This window comes from Balaenoptera physalus (assembly GCF_965194825.1).
Source record: "Balaenoptera physalus genome assembly, chromosome: 13".
Taxonomy (NCBI): domain Eukaryota; kingdom Metazoa; phylum Chordata; class Mammalia; order Artiodactyla; family Balaenopteridae; genus Balaenoptera; species Balaenoptera physalus.
Genome location: NC_138892.1, coordinates 49,926,992 through 49,945,192, shown reverse-complemented (window position 1 = coordinate 49,945,192; position 18,201 = coordinate 49,926,992). Strand labels below are relative to the sequence as shown.

At 43.9% G+C, this 18,201-nt stretch overlaps 1 long non-coding RNA gene across 1 annotated transcript in view; it reads right to left on the bottom strand.

Moving 5' to 3' along the window:
* Positions 1–18,201, bottom strand: part of LOC309642043 — a 371,803-nt gene that overhangs the window by 233,304 nt on the left and 120,298 nt on the right. The gene's annotated exons all lie outside the window — the stretch shown is intronic.

Genomic DNA, 18,201 nt, shown 5'->3' with positions numbered 1-18,201 from the left:
CTGGCAGATTAGAACATCTGTGATCAGTACTGGAAGCTTCCAGAGGCTTTCACTTCCCCCCAGTGCCACAGACGGCCATCTCCAGCCTTCGGCAGCCCTGCTCCGTTTGTGTGCTGTGCCAAGGATAATGAAATCAGACAGGCCCACGGAGACTTCTTTTCCCTCCTCACAAATTTTTAATAAAACTATTTGAACAACAGAGCTGGGCATCTCTGAAGCCTAAAATTAAAGCAATAAGATGGAAGATGACTCGCTTGTCAGTCTGTACAAATTCCAGGGGAGTTTTTCTAAATCTGCCGACAATGTGAGGCTCTCCATCTGGAGTCTTTTCTTCCTTATTTTCACAGGAAGAAAATCCAGCACCAAGGAAGAGAAAAAGGGACACTTCATTCTCTGCCACTAACAGCACGTGAATGAAACCCTGAATCGGGTTTTCGCAAAAATTTTGGGAGAGAATCGCCCTTGAATAAGTAAGTGTCCCCCATTCCGATTTCCTGAGACAAAGTGTAGTCACAGTTGTTTGTTTGGTGACCGCCGCTCAGCCATCTGCCTTGCAGGAGGAATGGCCACTGGAGGTTCCTGGACTCGCTGGATTCCCTCTCTCACCTTGGTCTTGATGCCCACTCTCACCCTGGCCCTGGTGAAGGAATGCACAGCACACCTGGTCTCCAAGAGCTGGCACGCCAGGGGCAGGGCCGACAAGAGACACTCACAGAAGTCCTGTAATGTCATGTCAGGTGGTGCTAAGTGTCATGAGAAAAAATAAAACACATGATGGGGCAGTGGGTTATGGAGGACAGGGGTATTTCAGATAGGGTGTTTGTGAAAGGCATCTGAGCTCCAGGTTGTAAATTACGTATCTCTATGTAGGCTGGCCCGTTTTTCAAAGCAAAGCTCTTGGCATTAATTCTGCAAGTAAGATTATTTAGTTTTCTAAAAAAGAGACTTAATTTAGCCCTGGCTGAAATTTAAGAAAGAATTAATAGCTCTCTCTTTTTTCCTCCTCTCCCCTTCCCCTCCCTTCTCCCTCCCCTCCCCTCCCTCTCCACCACATCCCCCTTCCTCTCCTCTCCTGTATCTTTCTTTCATCTTTCTCTTATCTTGACCACCTATTCACAGCCAGGAATAAAAATAAATGCAAAATATTTCTATCCCTTTATACCTTGGGGGATATTTCTAGAGTCCTTAAGCTCTCTTAACACCAGTGGGAAAGCCTGCAGCAGCTCACCTCTGCTGTCCTGCACCTTCTTGCTGGGTCCCCCAAAATGTAAATCTGACTGTGGCTCTCTGGGGGCTCGGGCCCAGACTTCCTATAATGTGTGTATAAAAGACATGAGTATCCTGCTGAAAGTGCCTAAAGAAAACAGTGAACCACCAGTCTAAGTTCTGTACTAATGTTACCTTATTTTCCACACTAAAGCATCGAAGCTAAAGGAGGTACCCATGGTATACCATAACCATCTGCCTTAGAATAGAGCTGGAGTCTTCTTCTGTGAACACGTATTCAGGGCTGTATGGCTCAGTGTCCTGGCAGGGAATACAGTTCCACGCAAGCGATTTAAGCGAAGAGAATGTAGTCCCGGGGCTACTGTGAGTGGTGAGGAAGGGGCGAGGGAGCAGAGAGTGCACGGTGAAGCAGCCAGAGACTAGAGAGCAGACAGCCTTTATCACCTCCAGGGCTGGAGGAAGGGGAACCGAGCCCACTGAGAACACGAGCCCTGGAGGCAGAGACCTGGCAGGATGTTTGCTGCCTGTCAGAGGAAGGCAAGGAGCAGAGAGGAAATACCCAAGCTGGCTGTCTCTCCTCTCACACTCCAGCCTCAGACCCAACCAGAAGTCAGCAGTCTGGGAGCGGGGAGCGTGGAGAGCTTGCCCCTGGGGTACAGAGCAGGGACGGAGAAAGGAGCCAGAGGAGAGCACATGCAGGATCCGGAGCACGCAGACCAGCCTTCCTGCCCACCTGCCTAGGAGATGCTCTGTCTCTGTGCGTGTCTACAGTGGCTACTACAACAATCAATCCTTCTTCTCTTCCTTCAGTTGTAACGGCCAAATATTGAGCAGCATCTTATATGGTAAACGGGCTCCCTGATCAAAGTGCTAAGGTGACCTAATTCAATCCCAGCTTTTAATTTCATCTATTCTCAGCAGTTGGTCTGTGAAGACTTGATCTGACCATGTGTGTCCTGCCTGTAGTCTCTCCCCTCCCCAAGTCCTTCTTTTGCACTTGAAGAGAAAAGATCATTTCGAAAGAATTTAATGATTTCCTTTCTAAGTAAACTAGTAAGAATTTCCCCTTCTATTCAAAATTTTGGCCCCTTCTATAATTTTCTTATTCCTTCTTAATATTTTCTTTCATAGAGAAATTTAGGACTTGAAAGTCATCCTAAGGTCATCTTCCTGTAGTGGAAGCCATAAAGATGAAAGCACAGTTATCTGGGGTGGGGAAGGGGGTGTTGTCACAGCCTGGTTCTTGCTGAAGCCTTTCTAATGACTGCATTTTCTGGCTCTGGCTACAATTATTTCATGGGTTATATTATGAGCCGCAGCAGTTCATTTCTTAGCTGAAATCGTTTTCTTGGCCTTGGCTGAGAGGTGTTTTTTCCCCAATGAAACAGACAGCCCTTGAGAACTTTGCCAAAGGCACACATTCATGCAAACCTACTCAATAAATCTGTGCTTAAAAAATGCAATGCCTCAGCTAATGTTTATTATGACAAATGGTTGCTGTCTACCTCTTTGCCCACATTGAAGACACATCTCTCTGCTGCATCTGAGGAAGAACCCTTTCCTCTGTTGTGTTCCACGGGTGAACAGAGAGAAACCACCTTTAAACTGATATTGATCCACAGGCTTTAACAACCCAAAGCCCTACAAAGGGCATGTCAGCTCATCTGAAAGCTGGCTAGCATTAATAATTAGACCTGGGATTTATGCTTCTGTTCTTCGGACAGTATTTCATAAACGCCTCCAATTCACCCTCTTTGTAGCTTGAGACTAAGGAAGACGTGTGAAAGAAACCTTATTGATATTAAGTGATGTGTTATTGGGACCCTTGAGGCCTTACTGTGGCCTGGGAGTCATGTTGCCTCTATTTGCAGCTCCAGAAAGTTTAGGTGTTCAACCATGAAGAGAGGATCTCCACCCACAAAAATCTCTCTTTAGCCCATTCCATATTAAATGCAACTGGTCTCCTTTCCCTTGTTGACCCTGCTATGTCATCAGAAAGTAAGTTGGAGGGGTGGCAGGTAAGAGTCTAGTGGAGATATTTTCACTTAAGTGCTGATGAACTGTGGTGTCAGAAGCTATAAGAACGCCGTCAACGTGGTAGCCAAAAGCAGAGGGAAGAAAGTCCACCCCCAGCGCAGTTGCTGAAATCACTGTAATCCTCGCGTGCCCTTTTATTAACTGTTGCCTCGCCTGATGTCTGTCTTTCCCAGTCTGGCCTTCTTTGTGCAAATCTAGAACCTCAAATGTAGTACCAAGGTCAGGGGAATACTCTTTCTCTATAACTTGGTGGGTGAGTGGTTCCTTTATCTAGGTTGTTGGCAGGAGCTGCTACCTTTCTTGGATATAATCAGAGGAAGATCCTGCTGGTTCCTGACCCAGAGGGAAAAGAAAAGAGCATTCCTACTCGTATCTTCTGGGATTTGGATCCACTCCTGCAATGACTCAGGTTCCTGGTGATACAGAATTTTCAAACTTCAAGAGGCTGAAACTGGGAGAGCCTTGAGTTGCTAAGATGTGCAGGTATCTACCCATATCTGCATTGTCACCTCTTTGATAAAGCTATAGTTACTAATTATTAGAGCACGATTTAGAAGTTGCTGACATTTCACCTGGAAATCAGAGCCCATCCTTTCCCTGCTACACTCTCCCGTGCTGAAATTAGAATAAAAATCTCAACTTCTTCCTGACTTTTTCTGATCCCTCCCTAATGACCAATCTCATTCTCTTCTCTTTCCCCTTGTTTCCCTAGGCTCGAGCCATGCACTGGTTTCGTCTCTGTCCTTCAAGCATCTGAAACAGATTCTTCCATCAGTACCTCTACACTTCCAGGCCTGTCTTAACTCGAAATGTCCTCTTCTTAGAGGTCTTTCTCCTCAGATCATGCTTTCTAAAATAGTGCCTGTATTGTACATACTCCTTTACTCACCATATCACCCTATTTATGTCCTTCATGGTAATGATGACAATCATGTTATTTGTTTTTCTGGGTTGTGCGTGTGTGTGTGTGTTTCCTCCACTAAAAGCTCCAAAGGGTAGGACCTCTGTCTGCAGTATCTCCATCGGCAAGAACAGAGAATAACACGTAGAGGAACTCAAAAATATAATTGTTGAACAAAGTAAATGAATACCATTGGTTAATATTAATTTCCAGTATAAATCATTTGTGAATATAAGCAGGTTCAGTTCATGGTCCACATTTTCTTAGGGCCTAAGGCTTCTGATGCAAAGAGTCACAGCAGTCTCAAGCTTTGCTATAAGGCATCTCCCCCAACCCTGGGTGGAATGGGGCAGGTGGGCTGGAGTTAAGTTGTAGCTTTAGTTTATGAATTAGTGAAGTTAACTGACCACTGAAAGAAGAACTCTGGAAAAGTGTCCACCTTCCTCTTTTTTTCCCCATTTGGGTGCAAAGATGGGCAGTGATAATAGTTCTGACGAAGAATTTTTAATCTATGTTTTATTGAAAATGAAAGAATGCTTTTTAAACTTTCAGCATTCCTTTCCTGCCAATTGGATATCATTTCTTTTGTAATAGTCTATAGACATTTCAACTGGTACAATATTAGATCTTATATATTAATTTTTATGCCTTTCTTTCTTTTCCGCATTTCCTGACACTTTCTATATAGTAGCTAGAGGGTCTACATTGATACAAGGAGAATTAGATTACTGTATCCAAAAACCAGAAGGGAAACACATAGTTAATTGCAGGTTTGTTTATTTCTGCCCTTCAAACATCCTAAACTGGTTCTTGTATCAGGAACCAGTTACTAATGGGGTTTCATTTGAATCAAAAGCAAGGGTTCTGAGGGGGAACCAAACATTCCACTTAAGAGTTTATGCAATAACAGAGCTTGAAAAGAAAAACAGAGCAGGGGTGCTAAGGACCAAGGGGACAACAGATTTTGCCCACCCCACCCCTTCTTGGAGCACAGAGATTTAGGGGGGACTCGACCTGAAAGGGCCAGACTTGGGGGTCCATGGGAGGGAGGAGAGAGTACAGAGGTGCCAGAGGACAGCCAGTTGCCAAAGAGCCGTGTGGAAGCCAAGCAAAGCTACAGATGGCCATCTCCTTATTGATTATACAGGGAAAGGGCCAGTGAGGCAGGGCTCCCATGTGAGTAGGGGGACTTTCCTCCACAAGCTGCCTGGACCTCAGCCCTCAGCGGAAGGCCACCCACCTGCACCCTGAAACTTAGCAGAGCCCGCATCTAACCCCCCAACTGAAAGCCACTCTGGGCACAGAGGGTGAGGTCCTTGGAGCCCTCAGAGAGGCAGTGACAGGTGGAACAGTCACACACTGGGTGGCGCTGGGAGTGGGGATTCCCTCCATGTACACACTGCATTTCACAAGGTAGGAGATGGTAGCTAGCAGAGTCTGGGCCCATGCCTTATGTCACAAAAAGCCCAACCACTGTCTCACTTCCAATTTAGAGACCTCCTAGAATGTCCTTCTTGGGGACTCTGGCCTTGACAAAATAAAGTATGGAAAGCAGTTTTGATAATGTAGGGTTCCAGAAGGTAAATACACCCACATCACTGGCCAGCTATACTGATGTCATCACTGCCCAACAGTGAGGAGTGAGGCCAGCCCACATTCAAGAGTTCCCACATTTGGAAGTTTATAGCAATACAATCCTACCTCAAGAAACAAGAAAAATCTCAAATAAACAACCTAACCTTACACCTAAAGCAATTAGAGGAGGAAGAACAAAAAACCCCCAAAGTTAGAAGAAGGAAAGAAATCATAAAGAACAGATCAGAAATAAATGAAAAAGAAATGAAGGAAACGATAGCAAAGATAAATAAAACTAAAAGCTGGTTCTTTGAGAAGATAAACAAAATTGATAATCCATTAGCCAGACTCATCAAGAAAAAAAGAGAGAAGACTCAAATCAACAGGATTAGAGATGAAAAAGGAGAAGTAACAACTGACACTACAGAAATACAAAGGATCATGAGAAATTACTACAAGCAACTATAGCCAATAAAATGGACAACCTGGAAGAAATGGACAAATTCTTCGAAAAGTACAACCTTCTGAGACTGAACCAGGAAGAAATAGAATATATAAACAGACCAATCACAAGCACTGAAATGGAAACTGTGATTAAAAATCTTCCAACGTACAAAAGCCCAGGACCAGATGGTTTCACAGGCGAATTCTATCAAACAGTTAGAGCAGAGCTAACACCTATCCTTCTCAAACTCTTCCAAAATATAGCAGAGGGACGAACACTCCCAAACTCATTCTACGAGGCCACCATCACCCTGATACCAAACCCAGACAAAGATGTCACAAAAAAAGAAAACTACAGGCCAATATCACTGATGAACATAGAAGCAAAAATCCTCAACAAAATACTAGCAAACACAATCCAACAGCCCCCAAAAAGATCATACACCATGATCACGTGGGGTTTATCCCAGGAATGCAAGGATTCTTCAATATGCACAAATCAATCAATGTGATACACCATATTAACAAATTGAAGGATAAAAACCATATGATCGTCTCAATAGATGCAGAAAAAGCTTTTGACAAAATTCAACACCCATTTATGATAAAAACTCTCCAGAAAGTAGGCATAGAGGGAACCTACCTCCACATAATAAAGGCCATATATGACAAACCCAGGCCAACATCATTCTCAATGGTGAAAAACTGAAACCATTTCCTCTAAGATCAGGAACAAGACAAGGATGTCCACTCTCACCACTATTAGTCAACATGGTTTTGGAAATTTTAGCCACATCAATCAGAGAAGAAAAAGAAATAAAAGGGATCCAGATCAGAAAAGAAGAAGTAAAACTGTCACTGTTTGCAGATGACATGATACTACACATAGAGAATCCTAAAGATGCTACCAGAAAACTACTAGAGCTAATCAATGAATTTGGTAGAGTAGCAGGATACAAAATTAATGCACAGAAATCTCTTGCATTCCTATACACTAATGATGAAAAATCTGAAAGAGAAATTAAGGGAACACTCCCATTTACCATTGCAACAAAAATAAAATACCTAGGAATAAATCTACCTAAGGAGACAAAAGACCTGTATGCAGAAAACTATAAGACACTGATGAAAGAAATTAAAGATTATACCAACAGATGGAGAGATATACCATGTTCTTGGATTGGATGAATCAACATTGTGAAAATGATTATACTACCATCCCTATCAAACTACCAATGGTATTTTTCACAGAACTAGAACAATTTTACAATTTGTATGGAAACACAAAAGACCCCGAATAGCCAAAGCACTCTTGAGAAAGAAAAACGAGCTGGAGGAATAAGCCTCCCTGACTTCAGACTACACTACAAAGGTACAGTAATCAAGACAGTATGGTACTGGCACAAAAACAGAAATATAGATCAATGGAACGGGATAGAACGCCCAGAGATTAAACCCATGCACATATGGTCACCTTATCTTTGATAAAGGAGGCAAGAATATACAATGGAGAAAGGACAGCCTCTTCAATAAGTGGTGCTTGGAAAACTGGACAACTATGTAAAAGAATGAAATTAGAACACTTCCTAACACCATACACGAAAATAAACTCAAAATGGATTAAAGACCTTAATGTAAGACCAGACACTATAAAACTCTTAGAGGAAAACATAGGCAGAACACTCTATGACATAAATCACAGCAAGATCCTTTTTGACCCACCTCCTAGAGAAATGGAAATAAAAACAAAAATAAACAAACGGGACCTAATGAAACTTAAAAGCTTTTGCACAGCAAGGGAAACCATAAACAAGAGAAAAAGACAACCCTCAGAATGGGAGAAAATATTTGCAAACGAAGCAACTGACAAAGGATTAATCTCCAAAATATACAAGCAGCTCATGCAGCTCAATATCACAAAAACAAACAACCCAATCCAAAAATGGGCAGAAGACCTAAATAGACATTTCTCCAAAGAAGATATACAGATTGCCAACAAACACATGAAAGGATGCTCAACACCACTAATCATTAGAGAAATGCAAATCAAAACTACAATGAGAATCACCTCACACCAGTCAGAATGGCCATCATCAAAAAATCAACAAACAATAAATGCTGGAGAGGGTGTGGAGAAAAGGGAACCCTCTTGCACTGTTGGTGGGAGTGTAAATTGATACAGCCACTATGGAGAAGAGTATGGAGGTTCCTTAAAAAACTAAAAATAGAACTACCATACGACCCAGAAATCCCACTACTGGGCATATACCCTGAGAAAACCATAATTCAAAAAGAGTCATGTACCACAATGTTCATTGCAACACTATTTACAGTAGCCAGGACATGGAAACAACCTAAGTGTGCATCGATAGGTGAATGGATAAAGAAGATGTGGTGCATATATACAATGGAATATTACTCAGCCATAGAAAGAAACGAAATTGAGTTATCTGTAGTGAAGTGGATGGACCTAGAGTCCGTCATACAGAGTGAAGTAAGTCAGAAAAACAAACACCTTATGCTGACACATATACATGGAATCTAAAAAAAAAAAAAAAAAAAGGTTCTGATGAAAGTAGAGACAGGACGGGAATAAAGACACAGACGTAGAGAGTGGACTTGAGGACACAGGGAGGGGGAAGGGTAAGCTGGGAGGAAGTGAGAGAGTGGCATGGACATATATACACTACCAAATGTAAAATAGATAGCTAGTTGGAAGCAGCCACATAGCACAGGGAGATCAGCTCGGTGCTTTGTGACCACCTACAGGGGTGGGACAGGGAGGGTGGGAGAGAGACGCAAGAGGGAGGGGATATGGGGATATATGTATACGTATAGCTGATTCACTTTGTAATACAGCAGAAACTCACACACCATTGTAAACAATTATACTCCAATAACGATGTTTAAAAAAAAAGAGTTCCCACATTTGACCCTTGAGGGAGTAAATACTTTATACTGCCTAGACAAGGCCTTACCCTCCCTAACCTTTGTAGACTCACAACCCTACTACCCAACTATGGAAGCCAGCAGGGCACTGAGAAGCGGAAGGATAGAGCAGCGAGATTAGGCCGTCTTGAAACTTCATTCGTTCTCTTAGCCATCACCCCCGCTCAAGAAAGAACTCGGCAGTCCTCCCAGCACTCCGAGTGGGCAGCTGCCACAGTGGTTTTCCTTTTTTCCCCCGTGGAAAGAGAGGAGGAGGCTTTTCGTTATTTCACCCTGACACTTTAGTGAGTTATTAGGGACATTGATTATCTAACCATGGGCTTCCTCTTATTATTCCTGCAAGGGCCATAGTCCTTTGGCTCTGGGGAGACACCCTGAAATGCTGAATGGCCCAGTCCTTGGGATGGCGGGGTCTCCAGCAGGCTGGGAAGAACAGCCAGTGGCCGGGGGACCCATGCTCTGCAGTCTCTGCCCGCTGTTGGGTCTGTAATCAAAAGCCAACACGGACACCTGCTCGCCATTTTGCCGTGGGCACAGCTGCTGTGACAGACTGACACAGTCTATGGGGCAGAGGTGGCATGTACTGTACTTGTCAGTCCCTCTGCTGTCCTCTTTTCTACTGCCTTTCCCACCCTCCTGAGAATTTTTTTTCTTGATTTTTCTTTTCCTGTTTTATTTCAGTGACCCTTGGGTTGAGGCAGTTTATTTTGCCCAGCTTCCTTGATCTAGTGTTTGTCTGCAAATACCACTATTTGCAAAGGGGACTGGATCCTGGTTTCCAGATTCTTAGTAAATGGAGACTCTGCAGTGACCAGTGGTCAAGCTAGCTTCCATTCTGCCTTCCATGAAAGAGTTAACCTTAAGGCGCATGTTAGCACCCGCTGGTTTCCCCCCTTGCTTCCCTGCCTGATGGGCTGCAGGGCTTACCATATTAGGAGAGTGTGAAGATTCAGCTCCCCAGTGTACACAGCAGGAGCTCTTCTGTCAGTCTGAAATGCAGGTGCTATATTTAGTAACAGGCCCTGCAGAATAGCAGCTCCATGTGGGAGGAGCTGCTGGAAGGCAGTTGTATGTGAATCTCTACTCCAGTCCCCAAAGGGGCCTGAAGCTGAAGCCCTAGGAGAGAGCTGGGCTCTTTCTCCGTCCATCTCCTCCAGAGTGTCTGCATGGCATCTTTTCCAGGTTGGAGAACGAGTCAGTCCCTTTCACCTCTGCGGCTTCTTTTAACATGGAGGAAAGGAATCCTGATTGTTGAATGAACCATCACTCAAAATGTCGTAAACAGCGATTTCCCTCCCTCCAGCCCTCACCTCTTCTCCCATATCGGGTTAACTAACCACTGATATGATGCATGGAATAATTTTATTGCCTTATTTCCTAAGTATAAAGAAATCATAAGTAAGAGAAATTGCCTCCATTTGGTTTTGCAGGAAATGTATCTTTGGTACTAAAAGGATTTTATTTCACATTACAGAAGCCCCTGGGTCTAAATATATGTCTTCCTTTGTAAAATATAATTGTATAAGTAGAACATAATCATTATATATGAATTTATTTCTTATAAGGCCATACATATTTACATAATATAGTAACATTCTATGAGAGTAAAAATTAACAAAAGATAGTCTCGTAGATGAAGTTGTTAACTCATTTGATGATATGGAAGTAAGTGCCTTGTTGAACTGACTTACCATAACAGTAGCTCTGTTTTAAGGGTAGTTTATCCAGGAACGATCAGTTCCAGGGGCAGCTTTGTTCTCTGTCTCTGTTTCTCTCTCTCTCCTTATCTCTGTTAAATTTGCCATTTCAATCGACTTTAGAGACTTTAGACAAACAGATTAGGCCAACATCGTTTCTAACTGTGAGGCTTGGGAAATACTTAGAATATGGGATTCTCCTTATTTCCACGTATTTACGTCTGCTACAAAACCCACTAATTTCCTTAGACTGTTGGTAGTGGGGTGGAGAGTTCTAGTCAAAATATTGCATAGGCCTGAAGTTTCTGGTTGGGAAATTCACTTGAATAAAAAGCGAAAGCCATAGCATGTGTAACCACCATCGTCTACCGCTGGAATGCTTCTGCTTCAGAGCTCCAGCTAGGATGAAATGATTGGGTCTTTTAGATGACTCTGGTTGAAACTAACAAACTGTAGTGTAATCTAATATGCATGACTTGGTTAGAACGGCCAACAATTTGATAAATTGAAGACCTTTTGGATACTGCACAAGGATAATGGGGATCCTTGTAGGAAAAGAATTTAACTGGGTCAGGAGTACACTCTTTTGTGTGTAGTCCCAGGGCTGGTCATTATTGTTCAGCAAAAGTACACACAGCAAATGTAAAATGTGCACTGTGGCCAGATATGGAGGGAAAAAGTTAACCATGGCCCTTGCATACAGACCCAGAGGGCCCCAGAAAAGCTGGGGTGGGGCAGATACTGGGGATGGAGGCAGAGTCAGTGCAGGAGGGAAGGAAGGTGGAGACCTGTGTTCTGACAGCCAGGTATGAAGCCCAGGCAGAAGCTGGATTCAGGATGAGACCACACTAGAGATGACAGTGCCTGCAAAGGCAGGCGGGGTCGGGAGTGGGGGGCACGTGGTAATAGGAACCTCAGGGAGGCAGCGTTTAGAGGTCAAGTGCCAGGGTCCTGCCTCTAGAAGACCAGGCATCTGGGGTGGGATGGTAGTTTGGAAGAGATGGGGGAGAGCAGGCGAGGGATGCAAGGCAGAGATGCATTCAAAGAGGAAATAAGACACTTAAGGTTTCAAGGCAAGGGCTCAGGCAGAGACAAATAAGCAAGAATCTGGCTTCCAGATAATTAGTTCATAATAATGATTATGATAACTAATGTTTATTACCTATTATGTGCCCAGCACGGAAAACACTGAGCTAAGCACAGTGCATGCACTGTCTTGTGTATTTTTTTTTTTTTTTTTTTGCCCTACCACGTGGCTTGTGGGATCTTAGTTCCCTGACCAGGGCTCTCAGCAATGAAAGTGCAGAGTCCTAACCACTGGACCGCCAGGGAATTCCCTGTCTTGTATAATTTTTATAGTAACTCTATGAAGTTGATACTCTTATTTTCATCATTAAATATATAGGGAAACTGAGGCACAAACAGGTGCTTGGTTAATAAATAGTGGAGCAGAGATTCAAATCCCAGTCTCTGATTAGAACCCCAAGACTTAACTACTTCACCATACTGACCCCCCAAATGCTAGAGATCTTGAAACAAGTTTAGGACTTAGTTAAAAAAAAAAAAAGGTGGAAGCTGTTTCTTGAATCATTATTTTTTGCTCCACAAGTTGGATCTGATGCTGCTATTTATTCGAGTGCGTATCATATGTGAGAGATGGGGCTAAGTGCTGGGCCTACAGAGGTAAATTTGACAAAGTCCCTCAAGGAATACTGACGAACACATAAATCACAGCACGATGTGCTCAGTGCTTACAGAGCCAGGTAAGTACTAAGGGCGAAGTTAATGACAAAAGGAACCAGAGAACCTCCATACTGTTCTCCATAGTGGCTGTATCAATTTACATTCCCACCAACAGTGCAAGAGGGTTCCCTTTTCTCCACATCCTCTCCAGCAGTTATTGTTTGTAGATTTTTTGATGATGGCCATTCTGACTGGTGTGAGATGATATCCGATCGTAGTTTTGATTCACATTTCTCTAATGATTAATGATGTTGAGCATCCTTTCATGTGTTTGTTGGCAATCTGTATATCTTCTTTGGAGAAATGTCTATTTAGGTCTTCTGCCCATTTTTGGATTGGGTTGTTTGTTTTTTTGATATTGAGCTGCATGAGCTGCTTGTAAATTTTGGAGATTAATCCTTTGTCAGTTGCTTCATTTGCAAACATGTACCAAAAGGTTCATTGCAGCTCTATTTATGATAGCCAGGACATGGAAGCAACCTAAGTGTCCATCAACAGATGAATGGATAAAGGAGATGTGGCACATATATACAATGGAATATTACTCAGCCATAAAAAGAAATGAAATTGAGTTATTTGTAGTGAGGTGGATGGACCTAGAGTCTGTCATACAAAGTGAAGTAAGTCAGAAAGAGAGAAACAAATACCGTATGCTAACACATATATATGGAATCTAAAAAAAAGGGGGGGGTCATGAAGAATCTAGGGGCAAGATGGGAATAAAGACGCAGACCTACTAGAGAATGGACTTGAGGTCACAGGGAGGGGGGAGGGTAAGCTGGGACGAAGTGAGAGAGTGGCATGGACATATATACACTACCAAATGTAAAACAGATAGCTAGTGGGAAGCAGCCGCATAGCCCAGGGAGATCAGCTCGGTGCTTTGTGACCACCTAGAGGGGTGGGATAGGGAGGGTGGGAGGGAGGGAGACGCAAGACAGAGGGGATATGGGGATATATGTATGCATATAGCTGATTCACTTTGTTATAAAGCAGAAACTAACATACCATTGTAAAGCAATTATACTCCAATAAAGATGTTAAAAAAAAAAAAAAAGGAACCAGAGAAAGCTTGAAGGGGTGAGATTTAAGGATTCTTGAGGGAACAACAACAGCTGCCCCGGTTGACAGGCAATGAAGGATGTTCTAGGTGAAGAGGGGGAATTGCTTTATCATCAGGGATCTACAAGCAGCCTGCTGTAGCTGGAGCAGTAGGATATGAACTAGGAAGGTAGGCTGAAGCCATATAATAAAAGTCCGCACATCCCCGAGTGCGGAGGTTAAGGTCCATTGAGTTTTGAACTAGAGCTCCTAAAAATCTCTGTGCTGAGGTCAGGACTGATGACAGGGATGACTCTGTAGGCTATGCTCAAAATCATAGCTTGGGGTTAAGGAGAAATCCTGAATTAAGCAACTAGCACGGCCTGGTAAGATCCAGAGAAACAGGATCCAAGCCAAAGAATGCCCTGCAGGGTCAGAACTGTCTTCTGGAATAAACAGAGAAGCCATCTTCCCTCGCCCTACAACACTCTCGGCACATTAGCCTGAGCTTCTGATGAAAACTTATTCCAGTACTCATAAAGATTTTTGATTTCCTTTTAACCTGCAAGAAGCTGATTAAATTAAGCACTATTGATCCCCAGGTTCTTAAAATAGAAACTCATTTAAAGGGAGCAGCAGTCAGAATAACATACAGTGTCACCCTCTGGCTCCCCTCTCCGCCACCCTCCCTGGGTTCTGGATATAGGATATTTTTCATGGAAAAAGCTCTGTCGTCTTGTAGGTTTCCCTGGTGAACCCAACTCTCCACCCTCAGTAGCTACTTGAAAAAAACAAACAAACAAAAATATCACAGAACCAGACTGACTCTAGTTTTGGATAAAAACCTCAACTGGGTGCTTGTCAACGGCCAGGAATCTTACTGTGCCCTCCATAGAAGTGCACTTATGTCTTCTTCCAGATGGTTGTTTCACACCTTCTCTCCAACTTCCCACACCTGCCTTCTTCAACTAATGACCTCGTCTTATCATTAAGAAAATACAAGCCCTCAGAGTGGAAACCTGACCTTCCTGCTGGTCTTCTCTACAAACCTGCTCAAACCTGTGCCCATCAGCGGTCAGCTTCTGCACTTGCGTTCCGTGTTCTCTATCCCCTAACCTGCTTAAGGACTTTACCCCCTTCCTTGATTCCCCCCGCCCTTTTCTCCATCATCAATTTCTTCTCTACTTGCTCAGTCCACAGTATACAAACATACTTTAATGTCTCCCACTTTTAAAAGAAATCTTACGTTTCCCAATTCCACATCCCCTACCTGCATACATTTTGTATATTTTGTTCCTTCTGGGACAAGTTGTCTAAATCTGGAATCTCTGCTTCCTCACCTCCTATTTCCTCTTCAAATCTTCCCAATTTGGCTTCTTCCCACATTACTCCACTGAAACTGCTCTTGGTGTCTATTCTGCACCAGTACAGCGAAGATGATTTGGAGCAAACCACACACCCATGCTGACTGGCATGAATTTAAATTTGTGATCACTACTAACCGGTTCTTCACACTGCCCAGAGGCTACACTACATTCCTCTGGTTTATCTACACTCCTAGTTCCTGAATATTTTATGCTTTGTCTTCTCGGAGCTCCAATACCTTCCCATTCTCAGTCTAGTAGATAACCTTGTTTCCTACTATCCAGTTTTACAGAAAACAGTTTGAAGAGTACTTCCACAGTGCACACGGCTGAATCGACCCATTACTTGCATCTGTGTCCAACCTGCTGGTGTGTTAACTAAGGTGTCATGGTCCTCGTGAAGGTCAACCTCTCCATTTGTGTGCTAGATCCCACCTTCTCTCACCTACTCGTTGACTGTCCTAGTAATTCTGCCCTGTCCTCGTGCATCAAACATTTCTCTCTACATTATCCCCAGCGCCCTACAAGTACGTGTTGCTTCTTTTGTGAAAAAAACAACAACGTGGCAAGAGCAAAATCCTCTCTTGGCCCCACTTCTCCTCCAGTTCTCACTCCCATTTCATTTTCTTCCACTTGTTACCGAACCAGGTGAACTAGGTTATTTTGCCTGAAGCACAGCAAACCGAAAAGGGTGAGACGCGGAGGTCTGCAGCAAAAAGGGGTTTTATTCAAAACGCAGCCAAATAAGGAGAGGGGAGAAAGTCTCAGATCCGGCTCTCCGGAGATGAGGAGTACAGCAGTAGGGAGGGATGATGTGGATCTGAGCTGTACAGAGGGTCGCCAGAGCTGGGATGACCAGCTGACACAGGGAACGTGAAGGAGGTAGACCGTAGGGGAGGTGGATATTAGAAGAGGTGCAGGGAATCAGGGAGAGGAAGGAATCTAGGTGGACTCAGGTTTCTGGAGAGGGGGATTTGGCCCCTTAAGATAGGGGCTCTCGGAAGAGTTGGGAAAAGTAATGCTTATGGTTTGGGACATTTCGTGAGAAAAATGTCTTTCTGGTAAAGAACCTTGTATTTTATCTCATATACAACTGAGTAAACAGGGGCTTAGAGACAGAAAGAAGATAGAGCTTAAGAATGCTAGTTCTACCACTTACTGGCCGAGCGACTAAAGGGGCAAGTTGCTTAAGCTCTGCCTCCCTCTTCTCATTTATAACATGGGAATAATCATCAAAATAGCTCAGAGTTGCTATAAGACCTAAGGAGATACTGCATACAAAGAACTAACCCTGCCCAACTAATTGTAAATCCTCAATCCACGGCAGCTATTTAACTCTAATGACACACAGCTGTGACAACTTGTAGCTAAAATAAGTAACTTTCCCAAAGATATGTAGCCAGAGGAGCCCAAGGTGGTATTTGAACCCAGAACTGCCTCTTCCCACTTAGCACACAGATTCAGAGAGAGAGCTGTACCAACACGGATCTCAGTGGGCTGCAGCTTCACAAGCCACACAAGAACAAGAAAAGTGAAGACCCTCCATCCCCCAACCCGTTCCACTCCGAAATTCCAGTGGCAGTGATAGCCTTTGCCCGAGGGTCTCAGGAAGGTCGAATTCACAGTGGAGAGTCATAGACGTGCATGAGAGCTGAGAAAGTCTACACAGCAAGCTTAAGCCTTCATTTCTTCATGAGGTAGAAGTTTAAGACAGGCAAGAGGAAAACGCATTTATAGGCTTAGCAGAGAAAACCAGCAGAAAGTAGGATTAACAGAGAGAAGATAACAAGTGAAGGCCCCAGTCTAAAGGAAGCAGGCTGGGACGCGACAGGAGTACAGGAGAGCCACCTCTTCCACGGAGGGCTGGAAGGAGGTGAGGACAGGAGCACAGGCCCTCGTATGCTGGAGCAGGGCTTAGGAGAGAAACGTCTAAAAATTCTCTAATTTCTCAGTAAAGCTGGAGGTTCGTTTTGCCCGACGCAGAGCAAGGCAGATACTGAAACACCGAGGTCTGTGGCAGAGAGAGCTTATTCACGAGGCAGCCAAGCGAGGAGAAGAGAAAAAGTCTCCGAGCAACCTCGCCAGAGGCCCGGGGCTTGGGGGTATTTATGGGAGGAGGAATGAAGCCACAGGGCGGTCCACGGGGTGGGGGGCGTGGGAGGCGCGGGGAAGGTGATTGGAAAAAGGTGCCGGAATCGTGGTTCTGCGCAGGCGCAACTAAGCTCCAGGCCTCTGCACGTTCAAACGTGGAGGCGCTTAGCAGCATCTAAAGGTGGATTTTCGGCCCTCTGACATCAAAAGGTAACTGAGGGGATACCCATGTGTGCCCAGTTGGATAGTCCGTGGTCCTACCCAGTCTTAACCAGTTCAGCTCCAACTAGACACAGCTGACTCTTGGTTCAACTGAACTAGACACAGCTGACCGCAACTTCTTAGAAAAAGAACTTGGGCGAAAATACTGTTCAGGCTCCGTGCTGCTTGGAGGACATGCAAGTCTTCTGTAGCAACAATTAAAACAACTGATTCACTTTGTTATAAAGCAGAAACTAACACACCATTGTAAAGCAATTATACTCCAATAAAGATGTTTAAAAAAAAAAAAAAACAACCTTGATTAGCAATGGCAGATTACAGGTGAAATGGATTGGACTGATGGTTACGCATGGCTTCACTTTTGTAGCCAATTTCTTCCAAAGAGCAGGCTACACTCGAAGTCTCTGGTTCCACTCCTCCCATTCTCTCCCGAATCCACTGCAGTCAGGCTTTTACCCCACCGATCTCTTGTTCCACTCCAAAAAAACGCCTCTTAGTGAGATCAACCAATGGCCTCTACGGTGTTAAGTCCAAAGGTCCATGCTCTTGTTTGATGTATCAGCCGCATTTGATTGCCCTTCTCCTTGGAACACTTACTTCACCTGGTAACCAGGACATCACACTTGCCCAGTGTTCCACCTACCTCTCTGTACATTCCTGTGAGACTCCTTTCTGGTTCTTCTACATAGCCTTAGACATTGGAAAGGGCCAGGGATCAGTCTGTAAACTGAGTCTCTTTTCTTGCTACACTTGCCCTCTTGGTGGTTTCATCCAATTGCATGTTTTTTTAAATTCCAGGTATGTGCTCTGATTACTTCCTATTTCATATCCTACTCTGGTTCTCTTCCCTGAGCTCCAGATGAATTTAGGTGTCCAAATGCTTATTCAGCTTCTCCATGGGGATATTTAA